Here is a 25,148-nt window from a genome sequence, read left to right as displayed (position 1 = left end):
TGAGATCAAATCCTGGCAGGAACTTGAAACCTCCTGGCTCCTATTCTACACCAAACCTAGAGGAGAAGGGGTCAGGTCCAGTCTGACTTTCTTCCATACAGCCATTCCTTCCTGCTTCTCCCCCTGACCCTAAAATTAGCGTTCACGCGAAGATGGAATTTGAGGGTTTCAGAGCACAACAGGTAAACATTACGCTGTTTGGAAAAAAAGCAGCATATATCAGTCAGTGCTTCCTGTAATACTAAAGTGGGATTAAAGAATTATAAACCACCTATCCCCCTCAGTTTTATACTTATGTATGGACAAGCACAATTGATGCTTTATACCCTAAAAAATGAAAAGTTTTCACTGAAAAGTGAGTTACGATGAGTGGAAAGACTCCATATTGCTACAGCAAGAAGGGGGAGGAACATGACAAAGAAAAGTCACAAGTAAGGACAGACAGATGGATGTGAAAGCCTGAGAACGCCATGTATCCTGATATAAAGCCCATAATTTGAGATTTCTGGTGTATTCAGGTATTCACAAAGCCAGAACTTGCAAACAGTGCCAGCGTTCATATGATTATAAGTATTAAAAAGAAAGATAAAAACAATTGTTTCTCAAATAACATCAGCATTATTCAATGAAACTAACACATATGCACATTTTTTCCAACAGGAGATCAATGGGATCACACACTAGAATTTAAACATCTGCTTAAATGCTCTATCAAAAAGAGATGGGATTACTCATATATGAAACTGAAAATTCACATTTTACTGCAGTATCTCATCCAGATTGTCTCTGGAGATGGGGGTTTTAACAGTCCACTTGGAAGTTTTTGCCACAGGTTAAAAGATCTCCCCTTTGAGTTTTATGTCTGTAAATTTTATACTAATAAAATAGGGCACTGTATATTGATGCTGATCTCTATCATGAGATTTTCAGGAACAAAGAAATCAAGATCATCCTCCTTGCAAGCGTAGCGTCTGGATGACTGTCTACTGCACTCTATCCCACGTTCCTTCTATTGAGTATCTTATTTGACAAATCCCAGTGATGGGATGACAGTTTATGCCGACTGAGAGCTTCAGTCTTTGTTTGTTGTTTTTGTTTGGTGGTTTTTTTTTTTTTAATTCGTATTCAAATTCATCTAGATGGGAAAAACCTTTATATTTTGTTCTGTGAATGACAAGAATAGGTATGAACCAGGCACATTAAGCTATCTCACTTTGAAAAAGAGTACTTGCAACAGTTTTGTACTTGCAACTCATGATTGTGACCTTGTATTTGCTTCCTTTTGATTTAGATGACTTTCCCCCTCTTGCATGTCTTCCACACCTTCAATAACTGCTTCAAAACAGAGATTATATGGGAACTGTCCACCTCCTATGTGCAATAACACATTGCACAACTCAACTGCAGTCAGACAAATTTCAGTTCTAGTTGACTGAGAGCAGAAGCTCAAATTATGAGGCATAAGACTGACGTAGGATCATTGCCCAAGCCAGGGGAAGAAAGACTTTTAAAATTGATATGCTTAATATTGCTTTAAAGAATGCAGAAGATAGGACAACATTTTAGAACTGCATTTCCATAATGCAAGAACATCTATGTTGTATCCCTCATGAGCCTGTACTTAACTTAGCATTCCGCTCTGCCTGTAACTGCATCTAAGTATTGATCTTCACAGTTAAAATAAATCAGGTGAATAACATTAAGCTCTGACTTTCACTTAATGGTAACAAGCCTTTGCATTATGTTTGCAATTAGAGCTCAAGAGTCCAGAAGCAAAAAGAAGACTTTTTTAATTAATTAATGGTCTTATGGCCTCTATCAACCTGTAGTATTTCACATCACATGCAAACAAAATTTCATTTATCTTCACACACCTGTTCTGCATTATTCATCCAAAAATCAAATGTTCACTAGGATTTTAAAGATGATTTTGTAATAACAACTCTTTTTCATCTTGTTTTTATTATTCATTAGAGGGCTTAGACTTCCTGAGCCCCTCAAGCATACTCACATCGTTAGCACACAGGCTAACACAGTATGAGAAAGAGAAAAAAAAACCACCCACAAAGAAACTCAACACACAGACAGGCAACCCTCATTTGCCAAGTCTATTGCATTAAAGTATCAGTAAAAACCAGAGAGAAACACGAGGACAAGGATGGTGGCTCCTGTACATTCTAATTCCACTCACTGTTTGAGAAGCAAAAAAGGCTGTGGGCAGGTAAAGGTAAAAAAGAGAAAGCAAGGGGTAAAAGGAAAAGGACTCTAAAACAGTGGTAAAGAGGAACGTGAGAAACTGATAGGTGACAGAAGCCAAGGAACCTTCAAGACAAAGACAAGGAATACATATCAAAACCTGTAAAGAGTGCAACCACAGTAAGGACAGAAAACTGGCAGTGCCCTGTGGTCATCTTAGGATCTCAAGAATCACCTTGAGCAGTCTAAAGAGAGGAGAAGAGGAGACAAAGTGTGTCTACCAGAAAGTCAAAAGAGTGGTGCCATTTATTTCAGCAAAAGCAAGGTTGATAAAAGTAAAATATTGAATTTATAATCATTTTAGAGTCAATAAAAATTACAGAGAAGTAAAGAATTGTCAATTGCTCTGGCACGTATCTGTAGGTAGTCGGAGCAACCAAGTAGTATAACTGGAGAATTAAACCTATGAAATTACATATGCAGGTGAAAACCAAAAACACTCAGTATCTATTTTCCAGCTGAATTCAATCTACACAAAAGGTAGAAAAGTTGAACTTACATTTGAAACCTGCTCCCCATTTGAATTTATGCAGCACAATTAATATTACATGTATTTTACACACTTCATTCTTGTTCATTCATAATTTACTGGTAGGTGAATTTTCAAGGGCAGTAAAGGTGGGAAATCAGCTTCAGAGAGAAAAACTTGAGGGATTTTGATCACATTATTATTAACCATTCATATTCATAATTTTCTCCCTTCTAAAGAAGTTCCAGGCAGCCCCACCTGTAAACGATTAATTGAAAAGTCTTAATTGTGAGATGCAAGGAAAAAAAAAAAGAAAGATGAAAAAACACCCATCCGTTAGACACACCAACTTTAAAGAAGAAAAGAGGTAGCATGGACTTCACACTGAAGCCAAGGGCGAGTTGTAGCAGCAAAAGCAGAAAGGTCTACTCACATAACTGCATTTCCAGGATTACGCTGAAATGTAAAGTATCTGCAAATATTCATCATGATGAGGTGTCACTATGAAATCACAAACATATAAAGGGATGGACTTCCAGTAATGTCCAGGTTATCGTCACTTTTCCATCACATGAGATACACACCTAAAAACCAAATGAGATGAGGGAGAAGTCACAAGTCCACATGTAGACCCACGAGATCCTGGGATACCCGAATGTGTCTGCAGGACTCACGTAAGAAATCCACTTTCAGGCGGTGACCCAACGAAGACCCAAGTGCTCACAGAGATGATAAGTACTCTAATTTTTATTATTTTTGTTTGTTTCAATTTTTTTTTTTTTGGTGGAGAATGGACATTTCCTTTGGAGAATTAAAAAAGGCAGAGGATGGTGGGGGGAGGAGAAACAGTGAATGAATTTTTCAATGTTTAGCATCCTAAGGGGTGACATAAAAAAAAAAATACTGTTTTGAATTTTGAATTGACTTTTCTCAGACTCAAAACAGTGGGGAAAACACATGTTCTTAGTACTAGCGTATCACACGCTCCTCTCCTTCTCCCTTCACTTTCCCTTCTCAGCACACAACAACTTTTCCACATTCCCAGCCTGAATAAACAAGAAAGGGGGTTTCCCATTCTCATTACTCAACAGTAAAGAAAAGCAGGAAGAGGGAGGAAGAATTAAAAGATCTGTGTGTGGAGTTAAGTGAAGACATACTTGAACACACTCTGCCCATGCTTTGAAACACCTAGGAGCAAGGCAACTCAAACCTGGGAAGCGCAGAGGTACATCAGCTCAGGTTCAGAGCTGTGCTCATATGCGCTGCCTCTCAACACGTTCACATTTCTCTTGCACTGCTTATTCTTGCTCCAATCCTTTGGAAAGGGATTATCCAAGGCAGTTACTTGCAATAACAGGGGTTTAGACTCAGTGACCCAGAAGGTCCTTTAGTCTGAAGTTCCTCCGAGTAGTCTAATTCCCTCCCCAGTCATACTCCATAAGCTGCAGCTTTCCAAGTAATAGCACGATCGACCTTTTCCTTACATACAACAGCATCTTTTATTGAAAGCAGAAATATTTGTCTGTATCCTAGCACTAAGTTGTACCACAGTGACTGGGCAAAATAGCATTCTGTTTGCACACTAGAGAAAAGAAGTAACACTGGCACCCGAAGAAAGAGTTTTCTCTATAAAATCTTTTATTTTAGACTATTAGGCCTGGCTTTAAGTTACATTTTAACCATAAACCTGGAAGAAGCTGTCCCAGATGGTGAATGTAAAACGTGCTGTAAATTTTAATGAAGCAAATAAGTCACTAATAACCATAATGCCAACACTGCTATGTTTTTGGTAGGTGTTAATAAAGCAAAATTAAAAAAGAGCATGCAGCATTCAAATAAGTGCCTAAGAAGCCTAATGCAATTTGCTAATTCAGCTATTCAGACTTTGATTGCACAGCCCCTGGTCATCTGCTCAAGTACAGCTGCTTCATGTAAAAACAAATAAAAAAAAAGTTTTATTGTCCACCAGATGTCCCAGCTTGTAATACTTGCTGCTATATTTCAGGTCACCCAAGGTTCAGGCACATTTATAAATTGATTGCTCTTGGATGGCCAACCCTGTGACAGTGGTCGAGGCACTCGGGCCCTGGGTTCCATCCCACTGGGAGGTGGGGGAGCTCTTCCGTAGCGAAAGCGATGTGCTTTCGTGTTATGAACATCACAGGCACCCCAAACAGAAAATTACTACTACAGCTCAGGGGAAGAGCTGGAAAGAGCCGGAGTGGGAAGAATTCAGGCAGCATCCACCCTGCCTCATAAGGCCACTGAAAACCCATTAACAGGGCCCTACCAGGCTTGTTTTCTTTCCTGAAAATTAATTTATTATTATTAAAGAAAAGGTATCAAAGCACAAGATACAACAGCCACTGCTGTTCTGCACCAGCGCTCTCACTGCTCTTGATAGGGAGCTAGAGCATGTATGTCGCGCAGCCAACGCTTCTCCGCAAATCACATGTAAAAATCAATGGAGCAGAATTATCAGCTGGAGCTAAACCATCTTGCATCAAGGGTGCCTGCTGGTGTGCTGCGCATAGCAGGTTTGAAACCAGCAGGCAATGTTTTGTTTATGGATTTTACAGTGCTGACAACTAAGGAAAGGATGGACTGGAGGGAAAGGGAAGGAGAGCTTGTCCCTGCAAACAGCTCCTCCTCCAGAGGAGGAAAAGGGCAACAGTGAACGGAAGGAATCTGCGCAGAGCCAGGGACCCCTGCCAGAGCCACGGTGAAGGCACAGCTGTAGCACACAGACCCTTGCACCAGATTCCCATTAGGATGAGTTGAGAAAGCTGATGATTTTATACAAGGGTGCACCACAGCCAAAATACTACGTCTTTACTGCACAAGGTACAAAGCAACCTGAAACTTCCCAAGCGTGGCAAGATGTTTCAGAGCAACTTTTTCTTAAGTGGGACCTGTGCAGCCTGTCTTAGCAACACAAGCATCTGTTTCTCACCTTCTCCGATGATTTACAAGGAACAACATCTTGACAGGAATATTTTGCCAGGAATAATGTTGTGCTGCTATACATAATTTACACAGTGCTGCAGAAGACAGGAAAAGTTACACGTTTGTCAGGCGTCTACCTCTCAGCGTACGGTTCTTCTCAGCACACTGGATTTTTGCAACTGTATGCAGCCAGCACTACCCCCTGGCACTTAAACTTGCATTGCAATTAATAGACCAGTGACTTGATCAACAACTTTTCCTCTTGAGCTCTAACTACTATTAGCCCCAAAACAGAGAACAACAGAAGAAATGGAGGATTAGTCAGCTACTTGCTCATTCCACATAAAAACGAAAGTCCCTTCTGTCCTACCAAAGACTGAATTTTGGAAGAACTGTCAATGTCTGTGAAGGGACTTTATGTCTGAGCTTGGACAGCTCTAAACCATCAGTCTAGTTGTTCTCCAAAGCCTGCACTTCTCACGTTTGTTCCCACAAGTTTGTCGGCTCCTCCTTGCCCATTTTTCCCCTCTCAGCGTTTACTTGCTCCTCATCCCCACAGCTGACTGGCCACAACACCCACGCAAGGCAGTTTATCAGAGTCCCCTCTACTCAACTTCTCATTTTGTTGCCAAGTCTCAGCTGATAATCACAACCACATCCTTGAGTGCGCTTCAAAATCTCAGTCCTCCTCACAGTTGCGCCTGCTTTCCAGCTGATGGTGACAAAGAAATGCCACTACATCTTTTATCTTTCTCCATCGCTGTTTCAAAAATTTATTCCCACCTACCTCAGTCGCCAACCCGTTTCTGTAACTCTGCCTCTTGGTGAGGCACTAAATAGCCAACAACTGTCTGAAGGAGATGGAGCAACAGCTGGCTCCGTTGACGAGGCTCCCCTAAAGCCAAGGACGCACTGTTGCTGGTGCAGGAGCTACCCAAGGAGCCCCGCGTCTGCAGGGCCCTCTGCTCTCTGGTGCACCAGGAACAGAAGAGCAGCACGGCTAGGGACAAACTGGGTGGCAGCCCCAGGCTTGCTGTGACTTTGGGTCAGCCACTTCAGACTTAACAGTCCGTTTCTGACACGTCAAAGCAGCAGAAATATTGTTCAGAAATGCAGCGAGCATACATCCATCTAAAAGAGCATGGAAGAGACTCAGGGAGACTCAGGACAAGAGGAAATGGCTTCAAGTTGTGCCAGGGGAGATTCAGACTGGATATTAGGAAAAATTTCTTTACTGAGTGGTGACACACTGGAATAAACTGCCCAGGGAGGTGGTGGAGTCACCCTCCCTGGAGGTGTTCAAGGAACATGCGGACGTGGCACTGTGGGACATGGCTTAATGGGCATGGTGGTGGGTTTTTTTGGTTGATGGTTGGACTTGATGATCTTACAGGTCTTTTCTAACCTTAGTGATTCTGTGAGAGCAAAATGCAGTGGCTTCAAACAGTTGGATCAAATTTTCATCGTGTCAGGAGAAACCCACCTACATGCCCAGGAAGCAAAAGATCTAGTCCAGGACTTGCAAGCAGATTATCATTGCAAATACACTTCCTTGCATTTTCCATGCAGTTCACGTGGGACATGGTGTGTGCATCCACACACGCTGCTCTGCCACCTGCCCAGCGCTCACACAGTGGCTCCTGGAGCCTGTTCTGAGCCTGGGCCAGGTTCTGCTGCAATTGGAAAGCTGTCTTTTCATTCCCTTTTATCACAAGTTCCCAAAAAGCTGGGACAAGTGTTGGAAGGATTAAATCAAATTTAAAAAAGGAAAAAAAAAAAAAGCGCAGATGTGGGAGGGAACAGAGGGACGAGAGAAGATACCAGTCCTCAGCGGAGCCGGGGCGTGAGAGGAGGGAGCAGCTGCGGGGAGAGGTGGTCGTGCCTCCCACCCATTTATTCTGCCACCACGTCCTGGGGAGGTCCCAATAGCAGCCTTTTCATCCTGGAGTGATGCTGGCAGCATGCAGCCCTTGGGAAGATAAAGACAAGCCCAATCTGCTCCATGCCAGGATGGCAGCCCCAGCACCCGGGCTGCCCTGGAAACCCGCCCCGGCTGCAATCCCCCTGCCTTTGTTGGCAGGCAGCAACACGGCACCAAGTGCCGCTCCTGGCCATCGCACAGGCTTATGCAGACTAATCCTCTCGGAGGTTATCCTAATGAATTAGCAGCTACCAGATTAGACGGGAGACAGGCTGCAGCTGAAAGCTAACCAAATTTTCCCCTTGTATCTCTGTTTCTAAGCATCAATTTTAGTTTGCAGCTATCAAAAGATTTTTTTTTTCCCCCCCTTTTTAATCATCTGCTCTGTTGAAGTCCCATTGATTTGAATCACGGTTTTGTTTGACAAACTATAAAATTCGATTCTATCTTTCTCAGACTCAGTGTCACTTTTAGGTTATTGCTAGCTCTCACAGCTTCATTGTCAGGCAGACAATAACAGGTATTTTTCAAGCTGCAAGGACTAGAGTCCTGGGATTACATGACTGAGAAAACAATATGCGACCCAAATCTAATGGCTCAGAAGGCAAATGTAAGGAAACCATGATTATTTGTCAAGTCTCATTTTAAGGCCAATTTCAGGAGTTTTTGAACGTTGAGGATTGAACACTTTGTATCATTGCCAATTCCTTAAAACCAAATTTGTCCCCTCTGGTGTTTCAATTATGCAAACTGCACTGTATCCACAGACAGACAGTGTTTATACTTTCAACAACAGATCTTAATATCTAAGCAGACATGCAAGCAACTGTTATCTCACTGTGGTTTCTTTGAGCATTTATCATAAAAGGTCATGATTTTCTTGAGACTGTCCAATTAGAATTCCAAATGTCCAAAATAGACCCTTTAATGGATAGTTCAAAGTATGACAGGGTCCAATATCTACCTTGTTACTAAACAGCTACTTTTGGTTCTCGTTTCATTTGCGGTTTCAGAGAAGGGTTAATGCACCTAATTCAATGGAGTTAGGTCTTGCTTGCACCAGCAGAAAATAAGAATTAGGACTTCCATTTTCCAGCCCTCTTCAGCAGGTACAGGTCTGATCTTCTCTGAAGTCCACAGAAGTCAGAGTCACCCACAGGTACCTTCAGGAAAAGGTAACCTGAGCCAGATTCTCAGCTGTCCAACATATGGTGACATCAGTAAATCAAAACTGGTAGTTTCAGTTAGGCAACATTCGAGCATCTCACCCGTATGGGTAAGAGAAAGCAATAGGACAAGAGGAATACGAGAAAGCCTTAAGGAGCCAACAGAATACATGGCATTATACATGAATATCACTAAAGGCTTTTTTTTCTTCCCTCCCCCCCTTTTGTTCCTAAATGATACTTTTACTGAGCTTTTTCCTCTAGATTTCACAGTTCTCAGTCGCCCACGTAAGTGTAGCCAATACTTTTTCTTCAACTAACAATAATCCCCTAGCCACATTATTGGTTTAAGACTCTCAGCCCAAGGACAGAAACAGGGCTTGCCATTCCAATTAGTATGAATATATTAGCATATGTTTTAAACTCTAGGGAGTTTTTATTCTGAGCATGTTTTGCAATCTGAAGCCAAATTTGGATTTGAATTCTGAAAGCACCTTTAGTGATTGCTATCTGACCTGAACAGTCCCAGATTTGCTGTATTTTGGAGATACAGACCTATACTTTTCTTGTGAATACATATGCGAAAAGAAGATAATAGATCAAATATTCCAGTCTGGGGAAAAAAAAAAAAATCCACAAATCCTAAAGAGAAATCCCACCTAGAAGAAAAACAGACAAATTACTATACAAGAGGGCTACTGACAGGTAATGGCAAAGCGCAATTTCAGATTTTCACTTAAAAACTTTGGCACCCTTTGGAAAGGGTATCTCTTTCTGATGATAGCTAAGTACAGCACAGTGTGGTCTGTAATGCAGCGTAATGCTTCTCTTCCTTGCCCTGATTCTCACTCTTTCCACATCCCCAGTAACACGCACAGTATAGTACAAAAGCTTCAAATAAATCAAGGGCACAGGGTCTATGGAATAACACAGAAAGAAACAAATGCCTCCACAGGCAACGGTTTGGAAATCAGTGCAGCACAGGTGAAATTTGCTTTTGCAGCAACTGCAGAGGTTTCTATACATGGACGTTACCAGCCAGAGGTGTGTTGCCATGTACCATGATACAACGCGTACCCAATTATGTGCTACCTCAGCATCTGTGTGGCTTCTGTGTTTTAGTCTAGATCACACATTCCAGTTAATTTATCTTCAGAGCGACCTAGGAAGATACAGATGTACCACCATCTTCTCAGGGACAGGAAATGAAGCAAACAGAATTTAAGGCCTCCATCAGGCTATATTTAATAAATAATTAAATCCTAATAAATATTAAACCGGCAAAAAGCAAAACCAAAAACATACCAGAGGTAGCAAGAGTGGGATTCACTGAGATACACACGGTTTAAATGACTTCAAGTTTGACTGAAGATACAGGTTTATTTACCTCTACGTCACTTTTATCACCTGCATAATAATTTCATTTTTATATTTTAATGCCAGTAAGACATACTACCCTTTAAATTAAAAGAGTATCGATTTCCCCCTCAAGAATGCTTAAACATCTAAACCTAGAGTGATTCTGAAAACTTCACGTTAAGTGTGAATCTGTAGCAGAAAAATCAAAATGACCCACTAGGAAAAACAAGCTTACGAATGCTACATGTAACTTCAGTCTATCTGTAACTACTGCGGGAAAAGGTTGGCTAATGAAACCCATTTCATCTAAGTAAGATGGTCTCCTTTCACATTATATTTCTGCTTGCTATTCATGGCCTGCCTGTGCCATACCCTGTTAAAATCCCATTTTAAAACCCCTCTTGCGAGATGACATTTTAGTGTAGTCAGTGCTCATCTCCAGAGTTTTTCCTACAAAAAAACCATGTCTGTTCTGTGGAGATAAAGCAAGAACACACGCAGACTCAAAGCCCCTCACGAGGGGGCAGAGGTTCAAGGCTAATGTTTCTGTTCTCTGCGCTTCTTCGTTAAGTAGTTTGTTAATTAAAAGCCTTTTTTGGTTTTTTGTTTGACAGAAGCAAAGCATTTGATCTGCTAAACCCTTTATACCTGGTCAGATGCTCATCCCTCTCATCCTCCATCACCACAGGACTACCTGCGATCCTCCTCAAACACTGGTTCTGCTTTGGACCCCACAGGGATTTTGCACAGCCTGAATTTATATTAGCTCATACAGCACATTTACCTCCCCCTGCCCCCACTTTGTCAAATGATGTCTGTTGACGAGGATATCAACAACCCCGGGGAAACTTTTTCCTGGGCTTATCCATGCAAGGTGGCACTACCCATCCCCTGACACATTCAGTGCCACAGTCTAAGCACAGCTGGGCAACTGCTGCCCAGGCACGAATACTCATGATAGATGAGTTTATTTAAAGGCTGTATCAGATACTGATGACTGGCTTAAAACACCTGCTTCACCAGCACCACAAGAAAGCCGCCAAACCAGTGATATGCCAACCATCACTCATCAGCAAGTGTTGATACTTGGCTAATAGTTAACTTTCTGACCTATTAACTCTGCTTTTTCTACTTATGTACCAAGCCACGAAAGATGAGGGGGCACACATTTAAGTCACCTGATGGCAAACATATGCCAATATTTACTTGGACTTTTTGGTGCTGTTTTCACTCCCCTTGAATACAAACAATTGTGTGGAGAAGAAAAGAAAACCAGAGCTAACAGGCAGGCTGACTTTGCTATGTACTTCTGCAAGACACAGCCTTCCTCCCAAGAATCATCCTACAAAACTTAATTCATTCAGCAGCTAAACACCTAGCATTACGCATCGGTCCTGACTGTGCATCAGGCTAGCATGTCGAAAGGTGATTCATTCCTCTTATCTTAGCATGGGACTAGAAGTGCCTCTCTCTCTCTCTCTCTCTGCACTTAATATAGAAGCACCTGAGTCAGGGAACTTGCGGATGGCTAAAGATAGAAAGGCTGAATCCCTCCCTCAGCTCTGCAGCATAGACCAGCTGCGGATACAAACCAGCTGCGTCAAAACCAATGTCGATCACTAGGAAATACAGTAGACCTTGGCTCTCACAGTCAAAACCATCTTGCTCTTACATTTTACTAAGTGAAAGTCATGAGGACAAGTAAAGGAGCAATGGTACCAGACAGAAGCACGAGCACATCAGCCAAAACATGAGCAACTCCAAGAGGAACGACCCATATAGCTTGGGGACAGGCAGGACCTTCAGAGGCCGAACAACCAACAAAGTGCCACCGGAGTTGTCTGCATGGCAAACGCAGACCTCTCTTGCGCCTGTTCATTTCAGAGATGACGGATGCTTCTCACCTATGGCAGCAAGATTCAACTCTGTCCCTCCAACACTGTCCCCCAGATGCACAAAATGAATTTGAACTAGGTCGCGTTGCAAGACGTCAGTCGTTCTCCAGCAGCGTTTTATTTTTCATAACTTCCTGCTCCTACCTACTCGGTTCAATTTTCTAGAAACTTCAAGCAATCTCTAAAATAATTGCCATAGAGGAGAAAGATTTCCAGTGACTTTGAAGACATGAAAAAGAATGAATTTCTGATGAGTTTTTCCTCTCAAAAAGGAAAACCTGGGTAAAAAGAAAGCAGTAGTAGTCATTTATTAAAGTGAGTCCATGAAAGAAAAAAAATAAAATGCACAGCTTCATTAACATGCCATGTAAGTAAGTTTAGAATGTAAATAAGTACCTATTTTTAATTTTTAACTCTAAGAAATATGCAAGAAATTGCAATGCTGCACAGGAAAGGCCTAGGTATGGATTTTGCCTCTAGACTTATCTCTAAAATAGGTACAAAATTAAAGAATTGAAAATAGACAGCTGCTGTATTCTTATTTCATCAGCTAAAAGGAAGACTTATCCATGGAGCTGGCCAATATCGTAGGAACAGACTGCAAATGCTGATACTGATACAGCAGAAACTTGCCATTTCGTAGTCAAAGTCTGGGAAAAAAAGATCGTGTCTTTATATGTACTCGTTACAATACATAAAATTAAAAGGGACAGCAAATTTGCCCATGGCACATAGAAATTGTGAATGCTTGTACCTTCTGGAAGAAAGGAATTCAAAATATAGAGTAATTCTAGAAAACATTTTACAATTATGAAGTAATAGTTAAAACACAATTCTAAAACTTATTTCACTGTTACTCTGAGAAGAACCATGTTATGAAGAAGGATTCTTTGTCTTTTTTTTGTCTGTTATCTCCAAATACTTTCTAAAGGTGTTTGAGGAAGCTCTGGACCTCTGTTGTCCACCTCACATTCCTTCTTTACTTTCCTCCACATTTAACAAAAACATGCTTTAACACATATACTATTTACTGAGGAAATGAAAAGGGTTTTGATATATTAGAATGAAAAGAACCCCACAGTATTACCTGGATCAACCTTTTTTTGTCCTATCTATGAGGCATTTTAGCCTCCCCCATACACCAAATTTTTCAATTTTTGATTGATGTTAACTGGGAATTTTTTCTCTGTTACTAGTTTGAAAACTGCAAAATTCATTATCTATCAGTCTAAAAAGCCATCCCTTCTAATTTCACATTATAAATAACTCTTTCTTTCTCCTGAAATGCTTTTTTACAGAGTCTAATTCACTCCTGAGACCCCAAATGGTTATTTCCATTCTAAATATCAACTACAATTGAATAAAAGAATTTCAATATCTGTGTGTATTTTTAAGCACAAAACCATTTTCTTTTAGACCACTAATTTCAAAACTGAAACTAGATGGCTCTCCCTTTTAGGTCTCTTCACCTTCACCCTCTAATAATCCCAGCCTCTCCTTATGAATATTCATGACTGACAACAGGAATACCTAAAAAGCATAACTATGATCTAGCTTAAGATTTATTAGATGAATTCTTAAAGGACCCAACTTGTACATTTGTGTAGGAACAGCAGTAAAAAAACCAACAGGATAGAGTTAAAACCTTGAAAACAAACAAAAAAAATATTCAGTTGTGATCTTTTCTTTTAGGCAGCTTCTTATTTACTGTTAAATTAAATAGTTTCCATAAGAAAACTCCAGAACCAGGCAAATCTGGTGACTGCTGACTGTCTGCTTCCATATTACATCCATCACCACCAACATATTTCCAACGTTGTCTCTAGCTCACGGTAAATTGCTCACACCAGCAAAGCTCTGGCAGATTAGGGAGCAGCACTGACAAGCTCTGAGAGGTGAGAGCTGCTATTTTTTTCCTCCCAGATTTTAAAAGGCATACAGTGAGTCTAAGTTCAAGTTGCCAAAAGCAAAAATCTTTTACGCACATTTCGGTCTTGGACACATTTGAAATATTCTATGAAATACCCACTGATGAGTAACAGGTTTCTTTTTCCCCAGGGAAACCTACATCATGCATGACCAGTATCCATGTTTAATAATTTAGCCATGGAAAACCTAGTACCTACTTGTAATGAAGCCAAGAAGAGAAAGGTAACCGATTTCAACAGTACAAGATTCAATCCACAAACCCATAAATCAGAGAAAAATTAGATTTAAACTTAACTTCTGCCCTGACAGAGTATCAGTTCTTAGGGAGCATTGGTATGAAACACATTTATTTTCTTTTTAATAGTAGCTATACAACCAAATATATTGGTTAAGCAATTTCAGAGTCAATGCTTTGAAAAGTTATTCTATTTATCCCAATCCATGTATAGCTTGCTGCCTTTATGCTAAGCAGCAAATAATGCTAGTTAAATTAAATTCAGAAAAAGAAACCCAAATTCTATAAAGTCTATGAAACTGAAAAAGTTATGATCTAAAAGTCCTAAGCCACCATCCCATATGTCACAAACCCTATGTTTCCCTTAAAAAAACCATATAATTTTGGCTGATAAGGAAATCCAAGCAGACCGCCCCTATTTTCAATACAGTTATTGAGTTTAGTCTATTTTATCACGTACACCCACTAAACCGATCAAAATTTTCAAAGAATATATCAGCAGGTTGAAACTGCTTCATGAATGAGCTAAATAAACATATTCCATCTGTGAATTGTCCTTTATCAATCACTGCCTGTTTCCCTTCCACTCCTCTGTTTATTCAATATTAATAATTTAATCAGAAAGACAAGCTATTTATAGGAAATGGAAAAGATATTATGGGTTTCCACAGTGTCGAATTAAAAAAATTAAATACCTCATTTCCTGGAAATTTTCTGCAACATTTGCAATGATATTTTCTCTTTTGGTAAACATTTCTGACATTTTTGATCATAAATCAGTTGCAAACACTTTCTCAAACTCAATTCATCTGAGATATGGAATGAATATTCAGGAATACTAATTCTTCTAGTGCTGCTTTCATTCTTTTGATGAACGTGGCTAAACATCTAAGGAATTTCAGAACCTACCTCAACTCTCCAAATCCTGGGTTTGTGAAAACAGCTCTTGCCCAGAAGTTGGACTCTTTGGGCCTAAAGGAATAAAAGGAGCACAAGACAAAAAGGAAAAACCCATCAACTTTTACGGTTTCAAAAATATTTTGGGAGAAGATACACTGCAATAAGTCATAATGACAAACCAGTTTCTATTTTGTCCAAACTGTTTTACTCATAGTTACCGGTACGTCTTAAAATATATATTTAAAGAAAGACCTTCTGATATCTGCTTTCTTTGTACAACATCAAGGCTATAGAGAGCTGCTAATAATGGATATGAGACCTCAAAATTAACCTTTTCAAAGAAAGGCTGGAAAATATTTAAGTGCATTACAAAAATCTCAAGTGACAAAGTTGGAGAAGATTTATTAAAATTGAGCTCAATAGAAAAGCAAAAGCATATCATAAACAGCAGGAGACTTTTAAACTAATTCTTGTTTAAAGAACAACAGTGCATTTCTGTAGTATGTTTAACCAACTGGGACAGTCCTAATACTGCACTAAAAATAAATATAGTTGATCAGAATGCAAATGACGGAGAATTCCTTCACTTATTTAGAGAGAAGGAGGAGATGGGGGAAGTGAGAGATCATTCCCTGTACAGAAAGAATAGATGAGTGATACATATCAGTAGGACTCTGTTTTATTAGGTACAGGAGAAATAATAAAGTCCAAAATCAACACCGGAGAAAGTTTACATCTGTATCAGAATTAAGACTGCAAAGAGACTCCAAGTCTCCAATATGGTCAGAACCAAGACGTTACTATTATTTCTAACCTCATTTTCACCTTCAGTACTTCCAGTTCTGGAAAGTCCTGGTCTGATTTGGGATTTTAATTCGTTCAGCTCCACTGCCAATTAAAAACTTCTGCAGCTTTCAAAAATTATTTAGAGATGAGATGAGGAGACATCATGACTGGCATATATTTTACTTTTAGATCCAAGGCCATCCACAGTCCTCAAAAAAAACCCCAACCAAACTCAGAAGAAAAGAACATGGATAAAATATGGTGTGGAGTGGTCACACTAGTAGCTGGTAACAGTGCCAACACGAGCTTCAGTTTGTTCCCCTGGACTGGCCAAGCAACTCAAATTAGAAGTATCCCCCAGATAGAGTTTAAGAGATGATTGATGCAGGGGGGGAGTTACAAGGGATTTAGATGTACGCAGAAAGGATCTGGGAGAGAGCCAGCAGCAGTCAAGTCAGAATTCAGTTAAATACTATATCCAAGGAGCGTGGGTGCTTTGAAGTTATCCTAGCAGGTCACGGAAGATTACTTTGTTCACAGAAGACCCACCTGTGAATCAGCATCAGCTTTTCATTTGCAGATTGAGCTTGCCTTTTTTTTTTTTTTTTTTTTTTAAGCAGCAGTTAGGCTGGGGAAATGAGAAGGGCCTATTAAAAGCACCATCTGTATCAACATGATGTTCTGGGGTCCCCGCCTTCCCTTCTTCCAGATGGGAGATCTGGTCAAAAATCCCACAGCCTTCTTCCAGGCCCGTGCTGCCGAATTTCCTTGCACGGAAAACAAGAGTACATCACACCTGGAGCATGGTGAGCAGGTGCCCTGCAGCCTGGCCTGGACTTGAGATGCGCCACAGAGCAGCACACGACCCGACAGGTCAGGAGTACCTACGCGTCCGGTACCCGAGGCGCAGTCCAAATGATCTGGAACAAGAAGCAGTCCAAGTTTAAAAGCGGAGCCTAACGAAGACAGGAGCCTAGCATCTGGCAAGTTGGGAGCACAGACCAAGTGCAATGGGAGTTTTCTCCTCCTCCAACCAGGGCTAGTAAATGTCAGCAGCACACGCGGCAGTCGCCTGCAGCTCTTGCATTCAACTCCATTGTGCTAAAATGTCGAACAGGATCTTTGCCACTGGCATAAACATTTTAGAGGAGCTTCAGGGAATATATTTCAGTGCTTACATTTCTGCTAGTTCTTGTCTTGCAACGCAGGAAAGATCCCTCAGAAACAAACACAGACTGACTCGTAGCGAAGACTAGGATTTCAGCTGTGAACAGATGAGGTTTTGGAAGGAGGGGAGGAAAGGAGTCAAGCTTTGAGAAATTACAGAAAGGTCAGATGCTTCCCTTACACATGCAGCTCTTTCAAAACAAACCAATGCCACATGGCACTCTCAAAAACATAGATAACATTGTTCCTGCAGCATTTATAATCTCATATCCAAAGTTCCCAAGCAGCAGCAGCAGCCACTTGTACAGAGAAGAGTGTGACACCAAGGTCCAGCTCAGCGTAAAAAACCAGAAATGCTTCTCTTTGGCTCTCTCTGTGCCTACTAGGGTGGCAATCGCATTAAATAGGAGAAGGAGACAAAGGGGCACTCCAAGCACATCACATTTCGTAGCTGCATGGCCTATGTAAGACACTGTTCTTCAAGAAAGCATTCTTTAAAGAATTGGTGTTCCTCCTCTTAGTCAAACCTAGTAACCTTTCAGACACTGCACGATGCCTCATGAAACCTTTGCAGAAGAGACACGTTCCCACGAGTGCAAACAACTGATATTGGAAAGGATCAAAGCAATAAATGAACATCCAAAGTTCATAACCAACTAAAAAGTCAAAAGGAAAATACTGCGGTAGTGATCTGTATTTTTCCCCACAAGGTTAGTCTTTGATTTAAAAAGATTGAGATGCGCAGCTTTATACAGACTCGGTTCCCATTCCAGCTCTTTCTTAGACAGACGTTACCAAGAAGACAACAAATTACAAACACGCACACACACATACACTAGGGAGTGTGATGTCCTGAAAAGATAGCCAGCCTTGTTATTTTTTCATCCCTTGTACAGAATGACTGCAGCAGGATTGCTGAGAGTTATGAGTTATATGGGGCTATATATAAACCTAATACAAGTTGTGTTCTCACTTACAATTTGAATTAAGTAGACCGGAGTGCACAATGTGGCTAATTACATATATTCTTCCCTTTATGCTCCCATGCAATTCCTTTTATCTTAAGAGTTGTGTTGGAACAATGAAGAGACTATGCTAGTTTGTATTTTGTTAGCATTTATTTTATGAACTGCATTCTCAGACTACATATTACTGCTGTCAAGAACCATAAAACTTTAGAGAGAAGCTCTACTGATTTTTTTTCCCTTATTTTATGCTATTGTGGCACTGTTACAAGAAATATTAAAACGGACAAACATTGCTTCTCCATTTATGGCTTCGTACAATTGTTGCACAGTGAATGATACCCAAATAAATTCCTTTCCCCCCCCTTAATTCTGGCAGATATAACAGATTGAGACATTGCTAGACAACTACTAGACTGAAGTAATTAAACAGCGTAATGTGCAAACAGCATTTTAGAGTCAGCAATTAGATCACTCAAATTAGATGTTTTATTTGCCCAAACATGTCTGTAAATCTCATCGAACAAAAGGCTTCATTTACAAACAATACAGCATCAGACTTTAAAAGCACGGTGCTACAGCACTGTAGACCACTACCCAATATACCCACTTGCCTATTCCTTTTCCTACCCACAACCCAAAAGGTACAAGAGCAGAGATCCAGCTACACCGAGGCATTGACGAGACGTACAAACACCCCTCAGGCAGCCTAGCCCCCTGTACTTGCAAGGGTACAGGGTACCAAGTGGTATGTACGGGCCGTACCTTTGACTGACTGACTCCAGATTTCTGAATGGAGGAAAATATAATCCCTCAGCTGTATGGGATAATCTGATCAAATGTGTTTATTCATCTTTAGAAGCATGTTTGAATTTTAAATTAACTTAGTGTTTCCAAAACACTCCTGTTCGCAGCCTTGAGAATTGAAGTCTTTGAGCACGGTCAGATGCAGCGTGGATAAAAGCAATGACCACACTTAATGTTGTTATTGTGATATGTTTGAGAGAACAACTTCATAATAAGTAATTACCCACCTCCTGCTCAGATTTAGACCTGCTTGCACTGTACTCAGAAGAGGAAAACTGATACTCCAGTGAATTTTCTCTACAGTCCAGGTCCATTTATTATCTAGAAAGTGGTGTAAGTCAATCCACTGAGTACACATAAACCTTAAAAAAAACCTGCCACGTGACAGACTGAGACTGTATCATTCATTATTTAACATTGAAAAATTCACACAATTAATTTGTCTATATAGTAGCACAGGAGACATCTCTTTCATACTTCACTTGTCTTAAAAGACCAATGACCTTTGTTTCTCTTTCTCTCCTCTCGGGTTTCTTCTTAAGGGATGTATTTTCATCATTTTGTTGTCTGCGGATGAGAGGCCGCTCTCAAGAGAGAGTAAAAAAACTATCTTGGAGAGGTCATGTATTATCTCTCGATCCACTCTTTGACAATGCAATAGGAGCAATGCACACACTTTATCTTAAGTAAGAAACATTTACCTTAATTAAATGCTGTTAAAATCCATCCAGAAATCTAGTATATAGTTTACACTAACTCTTAACATTAACCACCCAGCATGTTGTCCACGTAAAACAAGCTGATCCTGGCTACAGGTTTAAACACAGGTACCCAGCCTAACAAAAGAGCACGATCCATTCAGAGAGAGAATACTCAGTCCACCACAAAAACAATAAAAAAAAAGTAAATTCTACATTTGCTACAAATTTCTTATGAAATATTGTCAGAGCATTGTTAAGCAATAATTATAATATCCTGCTATTTACAAATTAACTCCACTTTCTACTGAAGCCCCCAAACTGAAAATGATCCACACGTTGGTAACTTTAGATAGCTGAGAAAAGCACTGGGTACCTAAATCACGTGCCTTCTCAGCTAGGCGTGGATTTAGGATGCAAACGGCCCAGTCCAAGTCCCATTCAAATCACTAGCAGCGTTTACACTGATTTCAGTGGGGCTGGAATTAGATGTTAAACTACTTCTCTTAAATTTAAGGTTATTTTGAATGATCTGTATCTCTAGGCAGGAATAATCAATGGCAATAGTAGCGTTGGAATTGCCCATAGAAAGAAGTCTCTCTTTATTCTTTCTTTCCTAGGACAGGTGAGTAGCTCTTGCTAAAGCAAAGCTACAAAGAACATCCTGGAGCATAGCAGCACTTCCATCTCTCAGAGGGTTGGTGTGTTTTTGAGTAGGCACATCAACTAGCATGAACACTTTTCAGGCTAATATGAAGTTTAAAGGGGGAGCAAAAGGATTTTCCCTTCGTTTCCACCTCTCAAAACTGCTGTGTCTCATTTTCAGTCAGGAATTGGGGTTGCAAACATAGTATATGATTGTTGCTGGGGTTGATTCACTGCTTTTCAGCAACATATGCAAAACTAAAATTTTGTGACTGCAGAAATAAGGAGCTGAGGTTGGCCTTCTCCTAGCACAGAAGGGGCAGAAGGAAGGAGCGGAGGCAGGTCTTGTTGCTCAGAGGAGCAATAACTCCCAGTATCTCACATACTTGGAAGGGGCCACCTCTCTCTGAGAAATAATTCATTCGCCCCGTATCTTAACGCCTTTTTCTGTACCATCAGTAAGTGTTTTGCCACAGGAAAAAGAGGTCCAGTCACGTCATACCCACAGATAAGAACCTTACCTATACCTAGTACAGTCCCAGATTATTGCGATATGTAGGTTATTCCGCGTTCCTACCTAATTGTTCTTATATTTCCCAATGGCTTGAAAACAGGAGCAATCTTTTCTATCTCAAAGTGTAAGGAGTGGGAAAAGGCAAACTCCCTTCCCTTGAGGAAAGAGAACCCACCCACTGAAATCACCAGAGAATTCACAAAAGATGGACAGAAAGGAGACGTTACGCTGAAGACCACGGAAGCAAAACCAAAGGAGAAGACAAGGACCCATCCAGGTCCCAGGAGTGGTCTGGAGCCCCAGGGCCCCAGAAGGATCTGTATTCCCTCTGAGGTGCTCGCTGGCAAAGGGTACCGCTGCTCGTGCTGTGACAGACAGATTTGCCAATTACTCCAGCACCAAATCACAGTTGACCTTAGCTGGGGTTTACCTCTCCTGCTGCAGAGCGCTTGCTCCTGAAGGGCACTGGAAATGCGCCGGTGGTGAGTACAGCTGGCCTCTCTAGGACGGGAATCAAGAAAAGACAACTCTGAAAAAACATAACACATGCCCCCAGTTACCACCTTCTCTGGGCTAGCGCAGGAATGTCAGCATAACCTCAGCTATACGGGAGGTCAGAACACAGAGGCCATGAGCATCGTCTCGCAGCCCTTAATCTCCAGACTCTTCTATCTCACTCCTTGAGCACGTACACGGAGCCCAGCATTAATCCAGCATTTATCATTTCAGCTATAAGAAAGCTCAGCAAAATATAAAGAACTTTCCCTTTTTTGTATACATGTGCTCTTTGTTTACTTTTGCTCTCACGTGAATGTCATTAGAGCAGGGTGGGGGGGAGGTGAGGAAAAAGGGGAATGAAGGCATCATTACATATTATTATCCCTTACTCTATTACCTTGCCACTGAAGCTTCCACTTCTGATTTAAGTAAAGAAAACCAAAAGGATTAGAAGCAGCTGATAAAAACAAACCAAACCTACTGGAGTGTGATGAAAGCAAAGGAAGATTATTAATGTGTTGCAGGTACAGGAGAGAGATGCAATTATAAGATTCAAGGGAAATAAGGCAGAAAATAATATCTGCAATGAAAGTCTAATCCTTTGAAATGAATTAATTTAGTAAATACTCCTATCATTTGAAGTTTAAAAGATTCACAGCAAATATCATTGCTTGTCAGAAAGGCTTTGACAGAACATACTCATCACCGAACTCCAAGGATAAAGTAAGGATTAGCAATAATGTGTTTTCTTTTTTCTTTTCTTTTTTAAGGTAGCTATATACACTAAGACGACTATTACCCTTTCTGAGGGCACATTTTGAGGAAATTAGAAAGAAATGTGAGATTACTTTATTTTGTTTCTTTCTTTCATTTTTTCTTCCTGTTTAGAAAAAAGTTCTGTGATCTTGACCACTGAAGTGCACTGAGCTGTTTGCACTGTATAAACATGTACATTGGGTTTCCTTCTAATCATATACAGATCCAACGGCCCTGCAAGAGATTGAGAAAAATCAACAATGTCTGCAACGAATACTGACGTGGATAAATTAGCAGGTATGTCAAAAGATGGGAAGATAAAGAGTAACGAGGGCAGATCATCCAGGACCTGACTACAAACTCCCGTCTACCATGTGGAATCCCCATCACTGGAAAGTGTTATGAACCGGTTGGTAAGGGATGGGCTAGACAAGTGCCTGAAACACGTCCAGTCCGGCTTGTCTGCGACTAATATCTCTTGTTTGCATTTCAGCAGGCTGAGCCATGAACCAGGACCCCCTGCTCTAGTGACTGCACACTCGGGCTTTTATACCTACAAGTTTGGAAATGCTGGAGACCACTCACGTCGTTCACGTAGTTTATTTTAAATGCTAAGATTCCTTGAACCTTTGCAGCAAGGCTTAATCACCATTCAGCATGCTTCTAGGTCTTCCCTTCTCCACGCCTGATAAAGCAGAACCTGCCCAACTTAAGTGCCATGAAACAGGAGGGCAGCAAGCAAGAGATGGGTCACTTCATACTCAGCCCGAGGCGTTCACTGAAGGATCAGCAAGGAGAGCCCGCCCCAGCTGCCAGGGGATGAGGGGAGCAGCAGCCCTTCAGCCTCACCTGACAAGCTTCTGTAAGGTGCTACAACTTCTTGACCATGAATTTAAAAGCTATTTTATAGCATCAGCATGTCCCTACATAGTATGCCTTAGCAGGGCTAGTCCTTGCTTGAAAATAAAGATTCACCTGTTTGCTATGTAATCCTCTGAACCAGGTATCACGCCTCCGCTTCACACAAAGTTTTACCCACTTCGTAGCGGCAGCAAGAATGAAGTCTGAACAGAAATATTTACCCCCTCTCCTCTCCAAAACAGACCCCAGAACTCCCTTGGACAGGGAGCCATGCGAGATAACTTTCCTCTTAAAATCGCTGAGAACCTCAGAGGGAAAAGGGGATTTCCACAAAGCAAGCTTCTGAAACTACACTCTGAATAGGTATTGCAACGTTGATATTTGCAAGTGATCCTACCTCAGCAGCAAAAACAATGCATTACTAAACCACGGTCCCAGCATTTTGACTTAGATACAAGGTGCTCTTCAAGGTGAAAAGGCCTTGGTGAAGCATTTGGAACAGGCTGCCCAGGGAGGTGGTGGAGTCACCATTACTGGAGGTGTTCGAGGAACGCGTGGACATGGCACTGCGGGACATGGTTTAGTGGGCATGGTGGAGTTGGGTTAGTGGTTGGACTTGATGACCTTACAGGTCTTTTCCAACCTTAACGATTCTGTGATGGCACTGCACACACAAACCCCTACGATGCTGAACATGGTTCACCAAAGCCCAGCTCACAGGCATGCACACCCCACCTCCCAGACATCCTACTCCCTTGAAACAGGCTAGATCACATCAAAGGAGCCTGTCATCAGGGAAGGAAGGAGCTGCAAAGGCTTCCTATCAGACAGGTAAGGAGGACAAGACAGTGACAAGCATACCATCTGGCAACGTACTCTTCTCCCCAGGCTGCAGCACACAGCCCAGATTAAAAAGCTTGGAGGAAATGCTTCCTAGCCCCCTCGCCTCTTGGCTTCTGCATTACCCTCCTCCTCATGCGACGTCAACACGAACTGGGCAATGTGTTGCTCTGACAACGTATGGAGACCACAAAGTGTTCCACAGCAGCTAGTACCACTGAAGCATCCACAAAATTACCTGCCCCCGTCCCCTTTCAGTCTAAGTGTTCAATGCTGTAGCGTCCCAGGCTTCAGAGCTCGAGGAAGGCAGGTGGCACGCTCGGAGGCTGCACAAAAAGCAAATCACCAAGGGCCTGATCCCACTGGTTTCACACTTCCCAAAACCCGCTTTGTTCTGCATGCAATCACCTTAGGAATCAGGGGAGCCATCGCTATAGGTAAAGCACACCTCCACGCCAGTAAAAGGAGAGAGAACCAGGCTCCACTCATGAGCAGGAGACTAGGACTACGAACATTACATCTCAGCTTAAAGCTGAAGCACTAATCTGTAAACAGTTTCAATCAACCTTTTGAGATTCAGCTTAGCACAACCCACACTTAGAGTCTTAATGAACTCAAGTTTCTAAGCTCCATCTACTTAAAAACTTCACTCTTATTAGAAAGCCAAGGGAATTGTTTCTATTTGTGAAAGGAATAGATACCTATAAAAAGCATATAAAAATATACATTACAAGTCAAGTTAAAGGGGAAGTTGCTGGTACAGGAGATGTTAGGTTTATTTAAGAAATGGTTAAAAATACAGTACCAGGTAAAGAACCCAGCAATCTAGAATGAACCAGTTAATGAATGGTATATGATAACTTTCAAAAGGTCTTTATTCTGCAAAATTTTCCAAGCATTTTACATTTAAAAAAAAAAATGTTCCCAAATGTGCGAAAAACCATTTGCAGTGAAGCTTCCCCACTCCTCTGCTTTTGTCAAAGATAACTAACTGTCCCTTTCCTTAAGGCATCATTGCACTGATACCAGCTTCTCTAATTTTAAAGTACTGGGAGAGAGAGGAGGTGCACCAACCTTCTGGATTACCCAGCTACAACTCCAGTATATAAACCCAGTCCAGCAAGGCGATCCTCCATTTGGATATGCAGATTGGAACCATTAAATCTATTATGTCTGTCCTCCCCTCTCCCTTATCCTGATTTATCTAGCAGGACAAGTTTTGAGGTATTACACAACAGTGCAAGTTGTATGGGACTCAGGTGATACACCTATCAAGACATCAAGCCCAATTCTATTCTCCTAGTAACATCAGATTAAATGCAGAGACCTGTTAGATTTCAGTGGAATTTCTACTGGTGTAAACATTAAAAAACAAGAGGAGAAATAGTCCTGGAATGAGAATATTTATTAAAACCAGCTTCATTTCAAGGAAAAGTGGTTGGTGATAACAGCACTCAGAAAACCTAGCCGATTGCTTAACAAACAACTTTATTTACAGGACAATAAATGCATTCAACCAGCTAACAAATAATGGC

Source organism: Gavia stellata, chromosome 3, assembly GCF_030936135.1.
Source record: "Gavia stellata isolate bGavSte3 chromosome 3, bGavSte3.hap2, whole genome shotgun sequence".
Lineage (NCBI taxonomy): Eukaryota > Metazoa > Chordata > Aves > Gaviiformes > Gaviidae > Gavia > Gavia stellata.
Note: the sequence above shows the minus strand (reverse complement) of the source record.